General features: G+C 42.1%; 1 protein-coding gene across 4 annotated transcripts in view; it reads right to left on the reverse strand.

Moving 5' to 3' along the window:
• The window catches only part of sulf1 (sulfatase 1), a 99,089-nt gene that overhangs the window by 38,595 nt on the left and 38,144 nt on the right, over positions 1-22,350 (reverse strand). For all 4 annotated transcript variants that reach the window (XM_017453218.3, XM_017453217.3, XM_047150194.2 and 1 more), the window contains one exon: positions 4,456-4,811. The gene's annotated coding sequence lies outside the window, so the exon portion shown is untranslated. Of the gene's footprint in view, positions 1-4,455; positions 4,812-22,350 lie in introns of those variants that run through there.

Genomic DNA, 22,350 nt, shown 5'->3' on the forward strand with positions numbered 1-22,350 from the left:
GTGCTTTCCCAGCACCTGCGTTTCGAGTCTCCGCCTCCCGGTCGAGGTGCACGAGCTTTTCAATCATAGGATTCATTTGGGAGGACCACGCAGCCAAACATTCATTCATTCATTCATGCACATTTATTGTGTCTGTGCCAGAAGAGCAAACACGAGCTGTGGAGAGTCAAGTCTGCTAGCATGCCATGCATAAATACCGCTGATCCCAAAACTTGGCCGAAAACTCCGCTCCGTCTGTTTCTCCGGGGCTGTCCGTATAACTATCAAAAGGAAACCTTCATGTTTTTATTTTCCTTTTTTTTGCTCAGTGTGACTGTGAAAGGGCATTCAAACAAGCGAGCCTGAACTCCGATCATGCTCACGTTATTTATTTGAACTAACCAGATCGATAAATAAGGCTAGGTGAGCCTTGTGTTGCTTGAGCGAAGTCTGCAGATTGGACGCGCTCACATCACTGTCGCAATCATAATATAGAAGAACTCTAGACACGGTGGAGACGTGCTAAATCCACCCTTAGGTTGTTTTTTGCAAATCCGCAGAGCTACAAACCTGTGGGTTCCATGTCGCTCTGAAAGGAAGACGAAGACGTACAAGATGATGAACCGAATGGAATTCTGGTCCAAACAAAGCACTAAACCCCCCCATGATGTGTTCTTCAGCAGAATTACAAAGGGGAAAAAAGCAGCTAAAGTGCCTCATGCTGTCTTTTATTAGAAGAGCCGAGTGCTCGTTCATCTGCCCCTGCCCAAATCTTTTTTTCTTCCCCCCACCCTCTCAAATTGTTCTCTGTTATCTCCTTTTTGGAGGAGCGGAGGATGAAAGCGCCAGCTCCCCGACTGGGTCACCTTTTGAACGGCCCTTGTTCCGATCCGTTCTGACGGCCACTTAATTGCACATGACACACGTGGAGCTCTTTTTCCCCCTTTTCAAATCTAAACCAGATTGTCGGATTATTGCGCGACAGAGGTGAGGCGGAGGGGAGAACGTGCTCATGGCCAGGGCCGTGTGGCTGAAGGGGTAGTCCTCCGCCTTCCGCTCAGAATCGGTGAATCCCATTGGCTGCCTCAGATCAATTTAATCTCAAATACATTTCTTGGTGGTAAAGTCGTAAAAACAGAGAAGCTCTCTCTCTCTCTCTCTCTCTCTCTCTCTGTGTGTGTCTGCGTGTCTCGACACAATTTTCTAGTTATTCCGGTTCATACACCTCTCCCATTCTGCACTATTCCCTTCTGCTTCTTTTTCTCCATGAGAAAAAAAAGGAGTGATTCTTGCCCTCCCAGACTTCAGATCATTCTCATGCTGAGGACTGTCCCCTCCACTGAAAGTCAACGAATGAACATCAAGGTCTACGACATAGTTCAGTTAGCGATACAGTGACACACAGGAGGAGGAGGAGGAGGGGGAGGGGGGGTTGCAAGCTGTGTGCTGACAAGTACAGCAATGACATCCGCAGTCCTCCTCTTCAAAAAGGCACGGCCTCGCTTCCTGTGGGATGCTGTTATTAAGTACAGAGATAAACAGCCACTTGTGAGCGCAGCGTGATTTCCCCTTTCAAATCGCACTCGCTCCCTGCCTCGTCAGAGTCTCCTCAAAATAAAATTGACGAACGTAAAATAAATAAATAAATAAATAAATAAAAAGAAGATGAAGAAGAGAAACTCTTTATGGCTTACGGTTCTAGAATAAAGGTTCGGGATCCTCGAGGGTTCTTTGGACCCTTTTCAGAAAGGTTAAACTTGTATTATATGGTTTTACTCAGGACCTTGCACAAAATGATGTGCTTATGTGGAATAATTAGTGCGAATCGAGTAGTTCCGAACACATTCAAGAGCAGTGTATTACGTGACTTGGCTTCATCATTCGGTTTGGTCTTACACAAATAAAAGCGAGAGAGGGGAAACCCCCCCCCAAAAAAAAACAACAAAAAAAAACGCTGAGGATATTGTTAAAGAATCCTGTGCGGCAATTCTTTTACTGCAGAATAGAGAAAGAAATAAGAACAACGTATAGCAACTGTATAGTTCAACCGTGTTAAAAGAAAAAGAAAAGAAAAGAAAAAAAAGCAAGAATTTTTTCATATTAGTTAAATTATACCTCAGATTCCCACGTCTTTAATTTTCAAGAGAGGGACGAACCAAAGAAAGCTCCTAGGGTCCCAGAAGGATTTTCCCCACTTTTCTGAGAGTGTGAGCTTCATATGGGATTAATAACATTCTACTTTGGCTAAAAGGAATCTCAAAAACAGGCCAGATTGAGTGAGTGAGTGAGTATTTGTTGTTTATGCCATGTTAGTGTCACATTCCGTCATATGGACTGATTTAGGCAGACACAGTAGGAGGCTTTTAACTAAAAATAAATAAAGCTTTTAAATAATTTCCACGTTTAACACACACACACACACACACACACACACACACACACACACACACACACAGTTGTAGTCTTTTTGCCTTGGAGAAAGCCACGAATTCAGAAAGCGGATCATCAGCTCATCTGGTGCAGTGACGAGTAAATAAGATTCAGATGAACCCCATCACCCTCAGGTCTGTTGTAGCCTTCACCTAGAATCAACTCGTCACCTAAACGAACTCGAGAATCGCAACGCTAACCTCGGAGAAATGAAAAACAGCAGATTGTTCGGCGCTGGGCATCGGGGGATTTGTTCGACAGAAAGACAGATCATGTGCGGCACTACTTAGACGGAGCGGGGCAAATCCGCGAAACAGCCGCGTTCTCGAGGAGGACGGCGAGAAACAAACAGGCTCCTGCTCTGGCTTGGAGTTCATGAATTAAAAGCAGAAACGTCAGGAAGGGAACGTGAACGCACAATATAAAGAGTGTGTGCTCGAGAGCCACTCGTCAGAGCGCAGGACACACACTTTCAATTTATTCTTCCGAGACCTCTTACACCGAATGTGCGTCCAATCTCTGAGGCAAAACTTTCATGCTGCCTAAACGGCTACAGGACTAATATTTGCGTTGGCGCAGCCTTCCCAGGAATCGCAAATAATCTACAACAGCTGCAAGCACTGTTTATGGATCAGTGGAAAAATGGTGGTCATATCTCATGAGGGCTGGCAATAGGATTATGGTATTGATGATGGAACCGGTGTTTCAAAAAAAAAAAAATCATAATAATAGGCGATGTACGTACGTACATTAAAACGGTGCTGTTGACTGACATGGTGCTTTTTTATTTTTTTTAAAGGAGCAGGTTCAAAAGAACACACTCTGCACCTATAACAAGACTGAAGAAGAGAAAGTTTGGGGAGGCTTTTGGAGAGCTCTGAACAGCTGGCACAGATTACTCGTGATTTATTTGATATCAATCTCAGAGAATAGACAGAGAGAAAGAAAACACACACACACACACACACACACACACACACACACACACACACACACACACACGTTTGGTTCTCTGGTTATCACTTCCCCCTCAATTCTTCCTTGGCCTCACCTTTTGTCCATTTCGAAAAATAGGACTTCAAAAACTTTTTTTTTTAAAAATATATTTGAACAATTTATGCAAATATCTTCTATTCGGGTTTAAGACGTCAAATAAATCACAGTAAAAATCTGACTGCAGTCGTTTTAGGCAACAGCAGTAAACTTAGCAGCTCCTAAATTCACATCCTCTTGACGTGCCACGCTGATCATTAGTAATGAATTGACTCATGCTGAACTCACTGACCTTGCATTTGTGGTTTTGTCAGTTACATTTAGCTCTGTGTGTGAGAGAGTGTGTGAGAGACACATACACGGCTGATTACTACTCATAAACATTAGTCACACACTAGGACTTTATGCTTTTATGCCTTTATTCCGGGCACCTGCCTGTTCTCATTACATGATCTGTGTTACACATGGCCCACAGAAACATACATAAATAATACTCAGTGCTGCATACCCTTGCTTGATGCCTCTCTCTCTCTCTCTCGAACTGAAGCGAGCCACGAATTCCTCACGCAGCACCGCCTCCTCCTTTCTCAAGTGCACGTCTCTGCTTTGACAGTCAGTCCGGAAGCTTCTCAACATTTGTTTAAAGACGACGATTTGAAAGTGACTGATGTGCAGCGTTACCGTTGTCCCAAAAAGGATATTTGGAATTTGTCGAAGCCGTTCAGACAAAAGTTTCATCCTGTTCACTCATTTGAGTTTAGAGTACTGAAGCAGCATGGTCTTTCATTAACTTAATGTCTCAAATGCAATAGAAGTGGTATGTGGCAATTTGGGATTAAATTTCTATATTATATTATATTATATTATATATAAAAATAATAGTATAAAAAAGTTCAGGTGGGATCAGACAGATTTTTAAGGACAGTTTGAACAAACACTTTAAAAAAAACAAACAAAAAAAAAACAAATAAATTTGACAGCACGTGAACTGAGACATAAATCAGCACAAATCATGAAAACGAGAAATAAAACAAAACAAGAGAGCTCAAGTACCTGACAGACAGGAGCGGAAAAGTCTCGTGCTGCAGACGAAGCGAGGATTGTGTCCTCACTTTGCGCTCTCTCCTGAAGCTGAAGCTGCGCTGCTGTAAGTGGGGACCACACAGCTCCTGGAGAACAACCTTCCTCCTCTAATCCTTTCTTCGATGTGATGACACACACCAAACCCTAACCATCTGTTGAAACACGTCCTCCGACTCGCACCGCGTCAAGACAAACCAGCAGGTCCAATCAGAGAGGTCGCTGGGTGGCTCTTCCCAGGCTGGAGGCAGGGACAAGGACACAAGGCAGAGGAAAAAGGCGGCGGGGGGGGGACGTTAGAGATGACTGCAAACTCCGGCCACCGTAACCTGAGAATGAGAGAGAGAGAGAGAGAGAGAGAGAGGGGGTGGGTTGATGGGTGGAGGGAAAGTGTGTGAGAGTATGTGAGAAAGAGAGTGAGGAAGGGGAAAGGGAAGGGAGGGCATTGGGTGTGTGGAGAGGTGAATGTATGGGGGGGGGGACCTTCTGACCAACTATGACCAACGCTGCACTCCAAACCATCAGAAATCTGCACGCCCATGTTTTGAACACACACACACACACACACACACACACACACACACACACACAGAGAGAGCAAACACAGGAATCAAGGTGCATGTAGAAGCCAGGACACACTAAAATAGTCTGTGGAACACTGACACTACACTACTCACACCTAAGTGTGATAAATCTTTACCACAGGCAACATTCCTGCCTTTCACAATCCATCAGCATGAAAACACCCAAACAGAAAGGACTCGCAGGCAATGAAACATTTCTGAGACTACAGAATGTAAATCTCTTTAATCTTGTTAATCTTTGCAAATCTGTTTAACTAAACACTAAAACTTCCAGATGCAACACGACGACAGAAACTCGCTAAAGAACGCTTACTTCATTTCAACTATACTGACATTTCGTCCATTGGGTCTGGGCAAACTGGTAATATCAACAGTGTGATAAACTCCATTATGGTAAACTTTTCTGAGGTGCGATACTTTCATGATGTATATATTCGCAAAGTCTACCGTTAATCAGGAACACAGAGATTGGACGTTATAATATACGTTACTCCCTGTACTTCGGTTTAAAATTGGTTTTTCAATTGAATTTTTCTTAAAATGCGAGTTTGACATTTTAAGTGTTGTTACAAGAAAGAGAAAAAAAAATACCATGATATATTTCTGTGATCTAGTTTCATTTCAAAGTGATTTGTCCCTCAGGGAAACCTTTTAAGACGCTATTTAATATGCCACAACAGAGGATTTCCCTTTCACAGAGGTTTAACGTTGACTCCATTTAGAAACCCTTAACCATCAATCAGAAGAACCCACAAGGAACGCTTTTCTTCCCAAGAGTGCATTCTCTGAAACTCTGAGAACATATTGAAAAATCACCGGTCTCTATTACGGATTTCACCTTACGATATTAGCACATCCAACAATCCCTTATTCACGTCTACGTTAACGTGCGACGTTACTAACTGGGTACTTCATCTCTCGTCAAAGCTTTTAAAAACCGTCCGTTGCTCCAATCCACTTTCCAGCATGGCCGTGACATCCGAGTAAGTTCATCAGGAGTGAGGAAATGCAAACAAAGGCTGTTAAGTGACCTATTAGCATTCTGTAAAGCCACATTCACACCTGTCCGCCTGGTATTAGTTTCAGTCGGGGAGGACCCCCGTGACACACGCACGCACACACACACACACACACACACACTAATCAATCAATCAATCTTCACAGACCACAATCCTCTCAGCGGTCAAAACCAAACAAGTACGAATCGTCATTGGGGAACGAAGCCGAAGCTCTTTAGTGCTCCTTTTGTCTGCTGGTTCTAGCGACGTGTTGTGCATTTCATCTATCGCTAATATGTTAAATCTGGCTTATTCTGCATTGATGAAGAGCTAAGCAGACGAGGAGCCACCAGATGGCAAAACACGACTTAGCAGTTCAGTTCAACAGAATAACATTTAGTCTCCTGCCAGCTGTTTAAAGCTTTGGATGAGACGCCACTTTTGGTCGGATGCCCCTGAACACATCTGTCTGACAGGTTTTCCCTCTTACGTGTTCTCTTCATGCAGTGCGTGCAATCGAATAATAGTTTCACTTAAAACGCTCACCTAAGAGACATGACGCACAAGACAAACACATCCATCATGTGTTTCGTCTCTTCACTCTTCAGCGTGCTGTTCCGGATAGGCATGTCCAGCGGAAACGCGCCATCGGAAAATCAATTCCCGTCCTCGCCTCCCGTGTGCAGGATATTAAATTAAAGGAAACACAAGCTATTTTCATTTGGAAATGTGAACCTCACAGCTCTTGGTTTAGTCAAGATCTGCAAAGGACGGGAAGTGCAGAGCCCAAATTGGATTGATCAATTTCACCCCACTCGTCGTCCAACTTAAACCTCAATCATGCCTCCAAGCCCTGCACCACAGAACCCTAAAGTCTTCGTAGAAGGGCAGAGGAGAACATCTCAGAGAACTTTAGAATCTCCATCCAAGATGGCATGGTTAATGGTGACTACACCATTCACATGCTGCAGTTTGCTATTTAATGATGTCCTTGGACACATTCTTCTCCATGTTTATTGTAGTATTTGAAAGACTTTGCTAGACGTGCAAGCTCGTTACTCTCGGCGATTTCGGTGAGAACAGGAGAGTAGGGCAAGCCTGGGAACTCTATGCTGCTGATTATAAGGCTATAAGAGGCTGAATGCTGCTGCAAGAGAGTGTCTTTCATAAACCGAGAAAGCCTGGTAGAATAAGAGGGTGGACACTTTGAACTCATCCTGTCCATGGACAGCCTAAAGTCCCCGCAGGAGGTCATTGAAGAGAGACACGCACAAGGCAGAGGTACAACGAGGACAATCCCTGTAAGAGTTAACCCCTGCAAGGCATGCCATTTTCGACTGAGGCTTGCAGGTGCAGCAAGGACCTCGAGAGTGTTATTCGGGTTCATTACTCTCATTCATCATGCTTGAATAAGATCTGGAGGGCGTCACTAGTCCTGAACCTGGCACCACAGCGGGGAGGGTCCGAGGGACAAAGAGAAATGGTCAAAACTGGGGACTCTCCTCACAGACATACCAGTAGCAAGGTTACAGGTCTTCCTCAAGGATCCATCAGTGGTTCTCTGGCAATCCTGTGACTTGCTTATTAGATTAGATTAGTAGTTTAAGCGCAAGGTTACATCTGAATGCCATAAAATGCGCCACGTTTGATCTCGGGTCCGAGAAATCCTCCATCGCACCGATATAGCTACAGACAACATGGATGCAGTGTTTAAGCTTACATGGCACATTAGCGCCTAGCTAGACTATACGAAGTATAAATAGGAATATCCTGCTGAGTTCCCATCTCGGGATCAGAGGTCAGAACGGCTTCTTTTCAACTTCACGTCAGGGAAAAACAGCTGAAGCTGTGGGGGTGGACTGAAGGTTATGTATAGGGTTTACGGTGCGTTGCGTCTCGGCTCGAAAACGCTTCCATACAGCCTGACAGCTGAACACACGGACACTCGCAAACACTTCCTGCTTATAACTGCAAACCCACATGTGACCGCATCAATCATTGCCTCCGATCTAAGACTACCTGATGGGAGGGAAGGCCATTATCTCTAAACTCTGAAAAAGTACTCTCTTTTGAGAAATCACACCAAAGAACTTCTGTTTAACCTCACGTAAGCCATCAATTTGCATGAATATCAATACAAAGAGTCACTTAAAGCCAATTACACAGGGGGTAAGAGTGGACAAGTCACGTGAAGGAATATGTACAACAGATTTCAAGTTCCATCAAAATTCATTCAATTGATGTTTGGTGGATATACGATACTCCTGATAACTAACTTCTAAAGTCAAACAAGGAACATCCTGTGTGGCAAAGACTCACTTTCTTGACAAATGAATTCATGCATGTATACTTCCATGCAAAAAATAAATAAATAGCAGCTAAGAACTTCCAGAATGATCAATAAGGGCTGGATGTTTGAAGTGTTTCTCAATAACTGTACCGGTTCCAGCAGTCCTTGATGCCCACAGAGGTGAAAACTAAAAACAAGTCCCTTCCTGTGAATCTGTCACATGCCTAGTCTGGCCTAAAATTATTATCACTGATGTTCATCAAAGTGGTTATATGGGCCTTCCAGAGAGAAGCAGAACCCTGCACAGGGTATCTGCAGGTACCAGCACTGCAGATGTAATACTTTTGAAATACCATATTAAAAGACATTTCCAAAAAGTTTTACGAACTGAACGTCACTTCTACACGACACATTGGCTATAATGGATTGTGTTCATGCATATACGTCCATTTCTGGGTTTAAGTAAAATATAGCAGGGTAAACTTCTATAGAGGGATATGGGAAACCTGAGGAAACCATGCATTACCATTTGCTCCAACAGTGAAAGGAAAAAAAACAATCCAGTATTTCCTTTCCATGAGACAAGTTTTTTTTTTTTTTTTTGGTAATTTAATGCCAGGGTAATGCAACAAGTAGTGTTATAAATATATAAAGAAGAAAATATATATTTTTAAAAACCTTAGCTATTTTGTAATATTACTATTGCACTGAGTAATAACAATAAACAACAACATTTTATTTGGGGGTACAAATAAGTAATAAAAGTAATACAACAACAATAGTAATACATTTCTGATTTAATTCACTTTTTATGGGTTTTATGTGGCACAATTTTTTATTATTGAACGTTAGATATCCTGTGAAGTAGATGAATATAATCTTGTCAGAATCTTACATAGTTGCCTAGGGGCCTGTACCATGAAGCTAGTTAAACAAACTCAGGGTTACGGGATTAGTTTTCAGTTGACAAAGCCAAACCAATCCAATCAGGCTTTATTGGTACCATGACGATGCTTAGCAACTAAGGAAAAGAAAAAAAAAAAAAAAAAAAAAAAAAACACAAACAAAAAACCCAAGTGGTTTTTAGTGCTACATTTGTTTCTTCATACAAATAGAAATGAAACTCAACAAATGTTATGATTTACACCATTATATTCCTATCAGAGACAATTTTTTTGTTAAAAAAATTCCATAACTTATTATAATAATAATAATAATAATAATAATAATAATAATAATAATTATTATTATTATTATTATTATATAATGCTTATATGTGTAAAATCACATAAAATGTACATCATTAAGAATTAGGAATAAAATATGCTGTAATAAATAAATAAATAAATAAATAAATAAATACTGTATCCATACTGCAATACATTAGAGATCCTGTGAAATAGTTTCCCACTTGCCCAGCTCATGCAATTTTTAGACCTCTAGGTCCCTTACTGACTTCATTATAAAGCGCTGGTGAGCTGCGCTTGAGAGATTAGCTTCAGGGGGATTTTATAGGAGAAAAATGTAAAATATATTTCAATTGTACTTGCTTCTCGTTCCACACCAGAGTAAGACAATACACATTTTGTCCTGTGTGTGCGTTTATTGTTTGAGAAATAGAAGAGAATCTCGAACGTGCGGTGAATCTCCGGTGACCGCGAGGCAGTCTAAAATGCATTCGACTGCGAGTGACGTCACTTCCAAATACAAACACACCCCACAGTATACTCACGCCCCCAACACCGATTGGCAGGTTTCTGTGCAAGGCAATATGACAGGGTCATAATGCATAACACACGGACAACGCAATTGCAAATGGACTTTGTGTTTCCATTTGAAATTTGCCAGACACTGTACGTTCGTCTAAATGAAAATGAAAAAAAAAAAAGGTAACATGAGATTTGCGTTTTCATTCGAATGACGTCACAATTGTCCAACACTACTTTAAATCTGCTTTATGGTGTCGGTTCGGTTGCGTTTTTGAACCTTCGGAACGTGAATTTAACACACTTTAATGCTGATTAAGGCCTCATTTTTACATTAATACATGTAAGACATTTGAAGACTTTTTAAGGACCCTTGGACCCCCTGCCTGCAATCCAAATCTTTACCTCAGCTGAAAACCATTTTTTTCCTCAACTGAAGGGGAAGATGGGTCAAATAAAACAAGGCGATCATCTGGATGACGACGGTGGCGTAGGGAGGGATGTTCAGTGCTCAAAGGAACAGTGAAGCCAGGTGTCACCGCCTACATCAGTACCTCGCGTGCATCAGGATGCTAAGCCTAAGAATGGCAACACACAAAAATGATTACCCAGAAGGAGTCCCAGAGACTAGAAGAAAAGCACTCCTAATTCCACACTTAAGGCAGATAGGGAGCAGCTGCGAACGAGACAGACAGAGCGAGTACTAGGATTAAGTACAATCCAGAGTACAGACGGAAGTCAATTCAGGCATCGCATTCTTAAAAATAACCACCCGGAAATCCCATTGACGTGTGAGAAAAGTCCTATGCATTTCAATTGGGTTGTTGCCTGGTAAACAAACCGTGTACAAACAGAGTAAATAAAAGCCTAGCTGCTCCGAGATCCAAACAGGATTTACACACGTACACAAAAAGTTCATGCAGGGAGACACATGTGGCATTTAATGGGAAGAGACAAGTTCAAAGTCTGAACCTGATCTCTGGATTCACTCACAGTGCTCAATTAAAACGCAGACAGAAGGAGACAACTGAAGGCTTCTGTGAGAGGAAAAAAGTCTAGATGACTCATACAGAGCACGAGAGGTCAAACAATCTTCTTACCTTTTAGAGAAGTAATACTTTAAAAGACTTGTTCGGATTTTCGAACAGATTTTCCACCGGGAATTCCTTCTCTAACATACCTGTGCTCATGGTTCCATTCTCAAAGCACTTTTTCCTAAACCCAAAGCAACATTTGTAGAAATGCTAATCGTTAAGCCTGAGGCCAAGTTCTTAGTTTCATAACGTTTATGACCAGCAATTCGGTTTTGCATGCCTCCTCCTGTGACAAATTTGAATCAAACCTCAAAATGGAGAACCCCCCCCCCCCCCCCCAAAAAAAAAAAAACTAAACAAAACATGGCTGCAGAGTTTAGGTGAGAGTTTTGTGGTTAAGGATGACAGAGGGGAGCAAAGTGCGTCCCTTTGATCAATGTGAACGGGTCCTTTCTACCTGGAGTACAACAAAAATAAATCTAGAAAATAGGGGCAATTTCGAAAAAACACTGCACCTTAAATGGGTACTGTCATTACGAGAGGAAGCACTCGCCCTAAAGGAACTACACCACTACGGCAGCACAAAGTCATTCAGACGTTCGTGGCTGAAAGTCGGCGAGAGTAAAGATCAAGGATCTCAGGGGTAGGTTGCTCATAATGCACCAAGAGCTCTCCTGCTCCGCTGTAACCGTAGACCTTTCTGTTCTGGGACTTTCTCTAGAGACTCTGTGTGTGTGTGTGTGTATGGGGCGGTGGGGGGGGGGGGGGGGGGGGGGGTTGACAGGGGAACTAGTCACATGCAACCCCTTAATCACATACACATTTCCACACACACATACGCTACTTCTGTGAAAGCACCATGTCTAATTCCATTAGAGGCGAGCATATACAGACTAAAACCCTTTTAAAACATAATAAGCAAACATTATGAGAACGCATAAACAACATCTAATCATAATTTAGGAGTAGCTGAGGTTGCACATCTTCAAAAAAATTGTCTACATGACTTACTTGACCGAAAACAATTTGACTAATCTATAACATTAATCGAGTCTTCCAGCATCAGTATGCCACTTTATGTAAACGCAAGATGGTCAATGGAATAGCCAATAAACTATTAAAGCTTGCTCATGTGCAAGATAAGCATGCATTTATCTGCTTTTTAGAAACGAAGAAGGTTGTACTCGGCACCGTTAGTGGTTTCCGGCTACACCTGCTGGGCCACCATATTAACCCCTCGGACCTTTGAAAGGCCCTCCGTCTTCTACTGCAAGAACAATGTGGTGTATCCGGAAGCACACTTTTAATCCTCTCAGACCCTCAAAATGAAAGGCAAGAACAAGGCAGAAAGGCCAAATCCTGAAGCACGGAGGCCCTATACACTCTACGACATCCCAAACGCCCGGACGGATATAATCCTTTAAAGCATGCCGCCTCCGGGGCACTGCAAGGGAGCAAATTTAAGTCTGGTGTGTTGTGTGGAGGCATGATCTAGATAACGAAAACCAATAAGGGGAGCTGTAGTACAAGGCAAGAAAGAAAGTGCATCACCAAGACGGCATAAGATAAGCAGTCATTCATTGCTGAGGTACATAAGAAAAAATAATCTCCATCTTGAAGGGGGCATGAGAAGGTCAGAGCATAGAATCAGCCTTTAAAACTGCTCAAGCTTTAAGTGGTGTTCGTCAAGGAATAAAAGGACGCAAATGCACCCCGGTGCACCCTGCCAGTCGAAATAAAAGTCTGATTAAAGCAAACGCACCGTAAACTCACAGGCGCACACGGCTCCGCTGCACGCAAACACTCGAGTTTTGAAGAGGAACCCAGGCGTAGGAGATGCAAAGAGGCCTGATTGGCTGTGGCTTATTTTAATGGGTAATTTTGGGTTTCTCCAGCAGAGAAAGCAGCATGGAGCTAGCAAGTCGTGATTGGCACTCGGGGTGGGAAACGCTTTAATCTGGCCCCGTGCTCTCCTCCTCTCTTCAAGGAAATAATTATCATCAAGCAACCAACTAAGCAACAATGGCAGGAGTACTCCAGCTTTATCGCCCCCACTAGTTATTAATAACGTTTCCAAGCACACCCTTTTGGTGAGGAAGCCTGCAAATGTAGATACTCCGTCTAGGTGTGGAGAACCAGACCTCCCTCGTCCCAGAGTGCTCACACCTGGCTGTTTATGAAGGGGGCAGTAGAAAAAGGGCATTATGGCCCCTGTGCTACAACAGATCGAGTCTGGACCACTCACACACTCGCAGTAACGAACAACGTCAGCTGCTGTGCTGGGAATGGCTGCTGTTAAGGACTCTAGAGTGGGTACGTTTACTTACGGATAACAGCAATCCAATAACAAAGAACGGCATTCAGAGAAGTCAGAGCGTACGTACATCGTTTCTTCGACATGATCCCGATTAATCTTTGTGGTTCAAAAGAAGCCGAAAATCTTTTTCAGACAATACAAAACTGTATATTGAGTCTGTAAATGATCAAATAGCCAAAATAAACTAGCTAAAGAATGCAAAATAAACTAGCTAAAGAGGTACCAAGCTGTTTTCATACTGTTGCTAAAATAATGTGTGGTCTTGTTAATTCATCCTCATTTTCACGTTTTTCAGAACAAAAACGTGCACAGGATCAGTCCACTTCCCGTACAATTCGGAACAAAATCGACCGGTCCAAAGATATGAAAAACTCTCTGCTGGGACAAACTGCTGGTGTAGCACATTATTTCCAAGCATAGCTCTGTACAGAAGTGACCTTTCCCTTTATGTGAGATTTAAGCCGCGAGTCTCCTGACTCTCATGTTCAGTGATATGTAAGGAATAAAAACACTTTTTTTTAAATTTAATAATAATATTAAAAAAAAAGACGAGTCATGCTTTTAATCCATTTAATGCTGTGGGAAATCAGAAATTAGTTAAAAACATTGAGTTTAATAATACAAATAAATAAATAAATAAATAAATAAAAGAGATGTGGAGCTTGTCATATTACCAACAAACTGCAAACACACCCATTACAGAAAACTTAAATGAACAGCTTTACTGCTGATATTGGAGACTCCTTTGATAAACTTCTCTTCACAGAAAACTTCACCATATCAATGATTATACACGTTTATTACAAAAAAAAAAGGATAAAAAAATAAAATTGTGTAGCGTCCACTACAAAAGTCCTTGTTTAAGTTTAAAAATACAAATGCAGCTGGAACTACAGCTTAAATCAACACCTTTTGACCAATCAGAAATGACAATTCAAAAGCATGACGAATGTCATTTTGATTCCAAACTATGCATGCCTAATCCATGTAAAAGTGCCATTGTGAAGTAAAGCTGAACCAACACTAAAATACCCGGACAGGAAAGGTATATTAGGGGGAAGAAGAAAAAAAAAAGGAAAAAAAAAAAAAAAAAATCTAGAAATAGACTGCCGATATGCCCAGCTGACCTTGCAGATCACATTTTATTGTGGAATGCCAATAGAGCTGTAGCACAGTCATGGTTGAGAAGGCTGAGAAAGATCACACAGCTCTCAAACAGGTGCAAATTCCAGCAATACCACCGTGTTTGGGATTTAAACCGTGTTCTATAGTGCCACAATGGGCACTTTTAACTACAGATGGCTGTAGCATACTTTTGTCATCAAAATACATTCGAATAATTCTTTAATTTGAGATCACCCGCAGTATTCCAAAGTTTAGTCAAGAAGCCACGAGCGTTCTGTGCCAGGCATTGTTTTTCTGAGAGTAGTAAACATAGTAGTAAAGCATATGCTGTAAAGACAGAGGAACTACTCTTCTGTCACCTTCATGTTAACTATGTCTTTGAATAAACAATAGGTAGTAAACAATGACAAAAGAAGAAAAGAGGATGGTCTGACAAACCTCTTGAGAGCAATAGAAAGGCCTGTATGTAAAGGGGGCTTGAGATCCTGTGCTGCCATCAGCCCCTACCCCCCATTGTCCGCCTGCTATCCCCCCTACAAGCATCTAAGAAATGTGCTGCATTCAGGATATGAGCGTTTGATCTTGGTCAGGTTGGCTTCAATGGGGCAAGCCATGGTGCTTTTTCCTACACGGAGGTCAGAAGCTCAATCAGCAGTCTGAAATAAAGCGAGTTAGGAGTTCCAAATACAAAACCAGAAACTGGAAACCCTTTCATGTATGCGATGACATTTAGCCAAAGAAACCCTTGCTAGTGGGTCTCCGGGGAGTAATCCAAGCCCACAGTTCCTGGACCACTGGAACAAAACTACTAATAATCCAATTAGTCCACATTATTGTGTCTTGTACATATTCGTTGTATTCTGCCGTTTGGTCAAAGAGAAAGGAGGAAGAATGCTCGATGAGGAAGGAGAGAGAGAGAGAGAGAGAGAGAAAGGATTTCTATGTACCTTTCAGCTGAGTTAGTGAATAAAATGCAAACAGAGCTTTAGAGATCTGCTTTAGATCTTAGTAAACATGGCTGAACCCCTCCGTTCCACTCCGTAACCCTCAGGGCTGGCAGGGAGCTCAGGCTCTTGTCAAGCTCCAATCTTTTGTAGTGCTCCCCTGACATTCAGCCAAACTTCTCTCTCAAGATGTGCTTGCATATGTATGAGCAGAAGGTTAGGTGCCCTCTCCCCACTACACTGCACCAAAGGACTCAGTTCCAGCGTTGGGCACATTTTACTGGTCTAATTAACAAATGTCACCAACGAATACCACACTGTCTTTCTCCAAAAGATCCAGCTCCATTGCAGAAATTTTCAGCATGGAATTGAAGCACAAATTTCCACTGGCAAATAAAGATCATCTTGATCCCTGATTCGATGCAGTGGTGGGTCAGATAAAAGATACTCACTTCCTCTCCTGCCTCCTTCAAGCCCTGTTTACTCTTTACTTTACATCACCGAGTATCATTCAGTTGGTGTCAACCATCTTCCACGGTCCGCGGACATGTGACAAGACGCCTGAGGGCAGCTAGAGACGTACCTACGACCTGTATTACTGACTGACATCCGAGTCCACTCAGTCCATGACATAAATCTTTGTCCCGTTTTGCTGTTCATAAGCAAGTCCACAGAGTATAGAGAAACCCAGGAATTCTGAGCATCCATCCAATTGTGGCTTATCTTGAAAGTTCGCCGATTACGCACACCACGGGCACCATAATCGTTCAGACATGCAGGCTTGTGGCAATTAAGTAATTTGAAACAGGCGGACCCATGAAGAAGCTCCATCTTGACTTAATAGAAGAAAGTGAAATCTGCTTTACAGATCTCTTTAAAGCACCTGATTGAGAGTACAGGTTTTTCAAGTACATGCTGCATGATTGCTAGATAGTACCAGCTGGTACCATGCGCCATCTTTGCTTAGTGTAGACAACTATATTAAATGGGTGGATTCTCCAGGCTTCAAAAGTCTAAACGAAAAGATTGAGTCATGTTTTAGTCCTGATTAATCCCGGAATACGGCACCCATGAATCATCCGTACCTCATATCCTGTTTGCTACAGACTAGAGATGGAAGAGCCATGACTTGACTTCTTGGATTAGAGCATTCCCATAAGGAAAAATGTACACAGGAACTGCAAACAACTCCTTCCTGTTACACATTTTTCTGCATTATTTCTCATCTTTGCAATTAAAGACAAAAAGAAAACATCTCATACTAATGATTCCTACATTCCAGGCAAAATAAATCCTAAATCTAGCAAAAAAAAAAAAAAAAAAACACAAGGCAGGCGCTTTCTAGGTTTTCACCAATCAACTGTTAAAGCAATTTTACCTTAAATACTTATACTAGCTAAATCCTAGATAAAAACTGTTTTACACTAATGCACGAAAGTTTCATAATGCTTCAACGGAACCTTCGTTGAGGGTACAGCTAAGTTGAGAAAACACGCGCAGTTTACAGAAGATTAATGAGATCTGTACTGGAGACAGAGCTGAAATTATAAACTCTGACACAGACGTTGCTAAATGTTTTACAGACACCTTTGACACTCTTGGTGAAATAAAAGAGAAGGCGGCAGGACAAATAATTACACGTTCACAAAAATAACATTTACACCTTAAAATGATTACAGAATCATCTCGTTTTCAACAAGCGGCCCTCAGTTTAGCCGTCATTTTTATACCTCATAAACAAACTTAGTGCTGTCTGGCTTGGATATTTCAATTGACTATACAAGGCCTAACATGCATCATTTTGCCAAATGTTTTCCAAACCCGCCCATGTAATACACCCTGCTATGCCACACTTTCTGGACATGGCTGGTGTAAAATCTTTCCAGCTGAATAGATCTCTCTAAAGCCCACGGATTACGAAAGGGAATAACCCCGCTGTGGCAATATGAAAACCAGCTCCATTAGTAGGACACGAAATCAAAGCAGGAAAAAGACGTGTCTAAGGCAGAACAAGGACTACCGAGACCACCCAGCTCTTAGACTAGGTTCTCTATCTTTGCTAGCAACTCTCTTTTGGTGTGCAAGTGTGCGTATTCTCAGAGGACTCGTTCCTATCCCACCACTAAAGCCAAAAGCAAGGCCAGCTGGCCACACGTCACCACACTGCCAAGTCCTTATGGCAACAGCAGGAGGACAGGTTCAAAACTCTTCTCCCATTTCTTGCCTCCTACAGCAGCTCCAATGTGGGGAAATCAATCCTCCTCTATTTGAACGTGACAGCCCCCTGCCAGCATGCACCATCGCAGCCACGGCACTAAACCATTACGCGCATCTGCCTTACCAGGAGGTATACCAAATGTCTGCTTTTTAAAATGTTAATCGTTCGCTGTGGTCCTTTCTGAGATGCAGATCCCCCATCTTGAAGCTGTGCAGATTTATGCCAAAGCATGAAGCTTGTAAGCGGGGACACGCATTGCACCGACACCACCAATGTACTCAAAATCATTCCCAGGCAACAACACATTTTTAAGTCAAATGCTTGGAACCACTGTGCTGGTTGACTCACTAGACATGAAACATTGTAGAGGAGAACATCTGGACAACAGCTTAATGATCATTAATAGAGCTATAAATAGAATCACATGCTGTCTTGTGAGTATGCAGATTGTTAAGCTACGTGTTTTCGCATAGTGCGTCGGCAGCACTTTTGGGTTGAATTTTCCTAATAAAAGTCCTGTGGGTAGATGCGCTAGTCACGGCACGACAAGCCCTATTGCTTATGGTGTATCACAAGAACTATGGGAAGTCCAATGAGCCCTAAGATTACTTTCAGACTCCAGGATTAACCAAGTGATTAACGTCTCAGCTGCCAAGACAGCCAGGTCAAGTTCCCACTTCAGTCAACGAGTACTACGGGAATGCCCGAATCAGAATTTTGATCAGAGTTTTGATATAGTGATACAGAAATGGATGTCAGTGAGCGGTGTTCACTGGAGTACACAAGTAACATAGAATGGGGTGATGGACTGAGTTGAGTGGGAGTGTAAAGAATGCTTGACCCAGCATCTCAAAGAACAGATCATATTCACAATGAAGGAAGTCTGGGGCATCCACAACAGTCTAATATAATCCCCATAGGGGCCACCACTCCATTCAGCCCTGCTTTGCCTAATGCATGGGTTCAGAAACTTGACCAAAAACGGAATACACGATTAATGCATCGTTACTACTAAAAGCACTACCTTGCCACAGGGAAGAAAAAGCAATAGCTCTGCAAGCAGGCCTCAAACAGAAAAGGCAAATAGCACAAGAAGCAATGACAAATATTGGAAGAGAATGTCCTCATAGGAATTGACTGAAAGAGGGGTTTTAGTGTCCTGCAAACATGGATCCCAGTCCGCCTCCATGCAGCAGTGCTGAGCAACCCAGGCTGGGAGTTAAATACATCTGCATACACATTAAGGTTTATGGAAAGACTGATAAAAGTCTTGCTGCTTCTGCATAATAAGAGAGAAGCATTTAAAACCCCAGCAGTGTTCCTGTAAAAGCGTCTAAAAGCATTCATTCATTTATTTATTTTCATTACGTCCTATGTTTACTTTGGAAATGAAACTCGACAAGCTGTTTAGAGAAGTATCGATTTGCCATGTCGAGGTCAGCAAGTTTTTAATAAGCAAGCACGGATATAAATCCTAAGCTCTAAAAACATGACGTGCCGCTCCACAAGAGTCTTGGACTGCAATCGACACAGGACTGCAGGGCCTACGGAGAAAATCGGCACATACCAGTCATAATTTGCAAGTGTGGTCTGGCCAATTTTCGTCTGTTTTTTTTTTTTTTTTTGGGGGGGGGCTTGGAGCTTACAGAGTCGCAACTCTGTGTGAAAATAACAGGGAGCACAGTATTGGAGCAGGTGCCTGGATATTTCAGAGTTTTAATAAACTGAAAGATAGAATCCTTGAGGAAAAAGCTCCGAGCCAAGAAAAGCAGCAAGGGCCAAGAAATGTCTTGGCCAGCATTCGGTAAAGGTTAAACTAAAAAAGTAGCATTTAACATGACACATCACCTCCCTCCATCGCTTGCACAGATTGCCTTCGATCCAATGCAATGCCAGTTCCAAAAAAATCCAACTATCTTCTACTGGAACACAGATGTGTTATTGTGCAAGACGTGGACTGTGGTAAGCATCATAAAAACTGGATTTCAAAGCAAAAGCACAGCAAAACCTCAGGATGGCATGGTGTGATGGTCCGGTAGCACGTCTGAAATGCATTGTAGGTCCAGGTGAGAAGTACAGTGCTTTGGGATCAGTTCCCATATTATTCCTCTCAGCGCCTACAGCCAAGGGATGCAGTGTTGCCATGGCTGCCTGAGGTAGGGGTAAGTGTGGGGAACTCCTCATAAATCAATCCCGCCTCTAGATTTATCCAGAGGGTGTGCTGATGGCACACATGGTAAATCAGCATGAAAACTCTCAAAGTTTCCTTGGAGCCATTAATAAGTTCTTCTTCAATGCCTTTTGCTAGATCTTAAGCTAAATTAGATGGATTAAGAGATGCTTGTCTAAATAGGCATTACCTTGTTGAGTTACTCTGCTCATACTTACCTTAGTCTGTTCTCAGTGAACAACGAGTGAATCTGACCTCGAGGCATGAGTGCCACTTGTGATTTACAATAAGCAAACAGAGCCAAAAAGCTAACGCAAAGCTGACTTGTAATGACTTGGGGCAACGGCTAACCTTCTATGAGCCCGGGACTGTTTTTTCTGGAATGTTTGTTTTGGGCTTTTACGGGGAGTTGTGAATGGGCCCGCACCTTGATAATGCAAAGATAAGCTTTGGATTTAAGACTTAACATCACAGACTGGAAAAATAGGTATACAGACCTTCGTATCAGTGTAAAGAAAACACTTTGGACTGAGTTACTGAATACAGTACTGGCAAGTCCCGGTCACAAGAATTTGTTTTTTCCAGCACTCACCTCTCTAGAGCAGGGAGGCCCATTAGAAAAGGTGACACACTCGTCAGTAGAGGACACATGGTTTTTAAACATCAACTTTCACTCCTACCTTAGAGAGCCAAGGTTGCTAGTGATTCTCCAATCAGGATTTTTGTAACCGGTACCCATTACCGATTTCTTGTCATCATGATCGGCCGACACCAATCCCGATCGTTCAAGCTTTATACGCGATATGTATATCGCTTAACCCCCCCCAGATAAAGTAAAACCACAGACATTGCCTCGGTTGTATTATTTACAGTAATGCTGTAGATTGTTGTTTTAATTGTGTATGAAATAAATAAGCACAACAAATATTCATTTTACAACGAACATTTTAATACGGCCTTTAAAAATACACTGAAGTTTAACGTCATGTGTTGTACATCATCAAATCAGTTCATGAGATCGGCCAAAGTTAGACTACCGATCGAGTCAGAACGTGATTATCGGCCGATACCGATCGGAGCATCCCTTATTTGTTGCTAATGAAGATAGCTAAAGATAGAAGGCAGAACTATCTTTCTGAGCCTCAGCTCTCCCAGAGGACAACAAGGTACGTCATCAACTTGCTCACAGCGGTGCTGAAGATTACACAAAACTGACCATCTTACTACCTAAACAATTTACGAAAAAGGTGCATCGGTAAGAAGTAGTAATAAAAACAAAATTTCTAATTACTTCGAGGATAAATGTAATAATTCGTAACCTATTAAGCTGACTTATACAGTATAAGACTCATACTGACCTGCGCATAAACAAGACGGCAGCGGCTTGTATCCTGCATTCATTTGGCATGTTGATTGTACACATCCGAAATATTATCATCATGATGCATGTTCATGATGCCTGAGTAGAGTCAATTTGGCAGACATGATGATTGTCTTGTCTCACACTCCAGCCAAGTCCCACCCATGGTACCTAGGCATATTTTGGCAAATGACTGACATTCCTGTAAACGATGCTTTGCTGCTCCATCTCCGCAATGCAGAAGCACTGAAGCAGGAAGTGCAGAACCTGAAAGGTTTAATGATGGACGTGGTCAAAGCACTGATCTGTCCTGAAAAGGACACCAGAGAAAGACCCTCTAAACACCAACAAGCGAGGTCATCAACAGCCAAAGGTCATACAGTCTAGTTAGCTTGAGATCCTGGACTCGTCATGGCAAGGTTGAGGGAGAATGTGCTCCACTGGACAAACCTCAATCATGTCTGACAAGACCATACAAAGTGAGGCTTTGTATGGGTCACTGGTTATAATTCTCAGAATTACATCCTTAACTTTTACTGCCAATAAGGTGTTGCGAGTTTCAAATGGGTGCTTCCACAATAACTGTTCAGTCTTTGAATGAAATTTTGCAACAGAAATCAAAATAAAAAGATTTGTCCAAACCAATTGTGTTAATGTTTTAAAGCAGCTTGTAAAATGTTATCATTAATCTTTTACTTACATACCCTAAACAGGCATTGTATCCTGGGAAATACAAACTGTGTAAAAATTATGAAAAGAAAAGAAAAAAAAAAAGTTTGTGCGCTCTTCCAAAGAAATTTGATCAAAACTAACAAACTCGACAGAAGTGACAAAATGATATATGCTGTAAGTAGCTGCATTAATATGAAAACTTTGCCAGACAGTATGGCACAGAGAAACGATCTAACAAGCCAAATGGTGGCAAAAACACTCAACAACTACCCTTAATAACATATCAAGCTCAGAATACGACATGGAACAAAGGCAAATCCATATTTCAACACATGGTGAGGACACGCCAGTGCTTTCCCAGTTGGCAGACCCAGTATGCATTCTCCTGGGCAGAGCAAATGTGGTACTGATTGATTGTATCTCCGAGTGTGGCCTTACCCAACAATCTCC

The sequence above is a fragment of the Ictalurus punctatus genome, chromosome 23, assembly GCF_001660625.3.
Source record: "Ictalurus punctatus breed USDA103 chromosome 23, Coco_2.0, whole genome shotgun sequence".
Taxonomy (NCBI): Eukaryota; Metazoa; Chordata; class Actinopteri; order Siluriformes; family Ictaluridae; genus Ictalurus; species Ictalurus punctatus.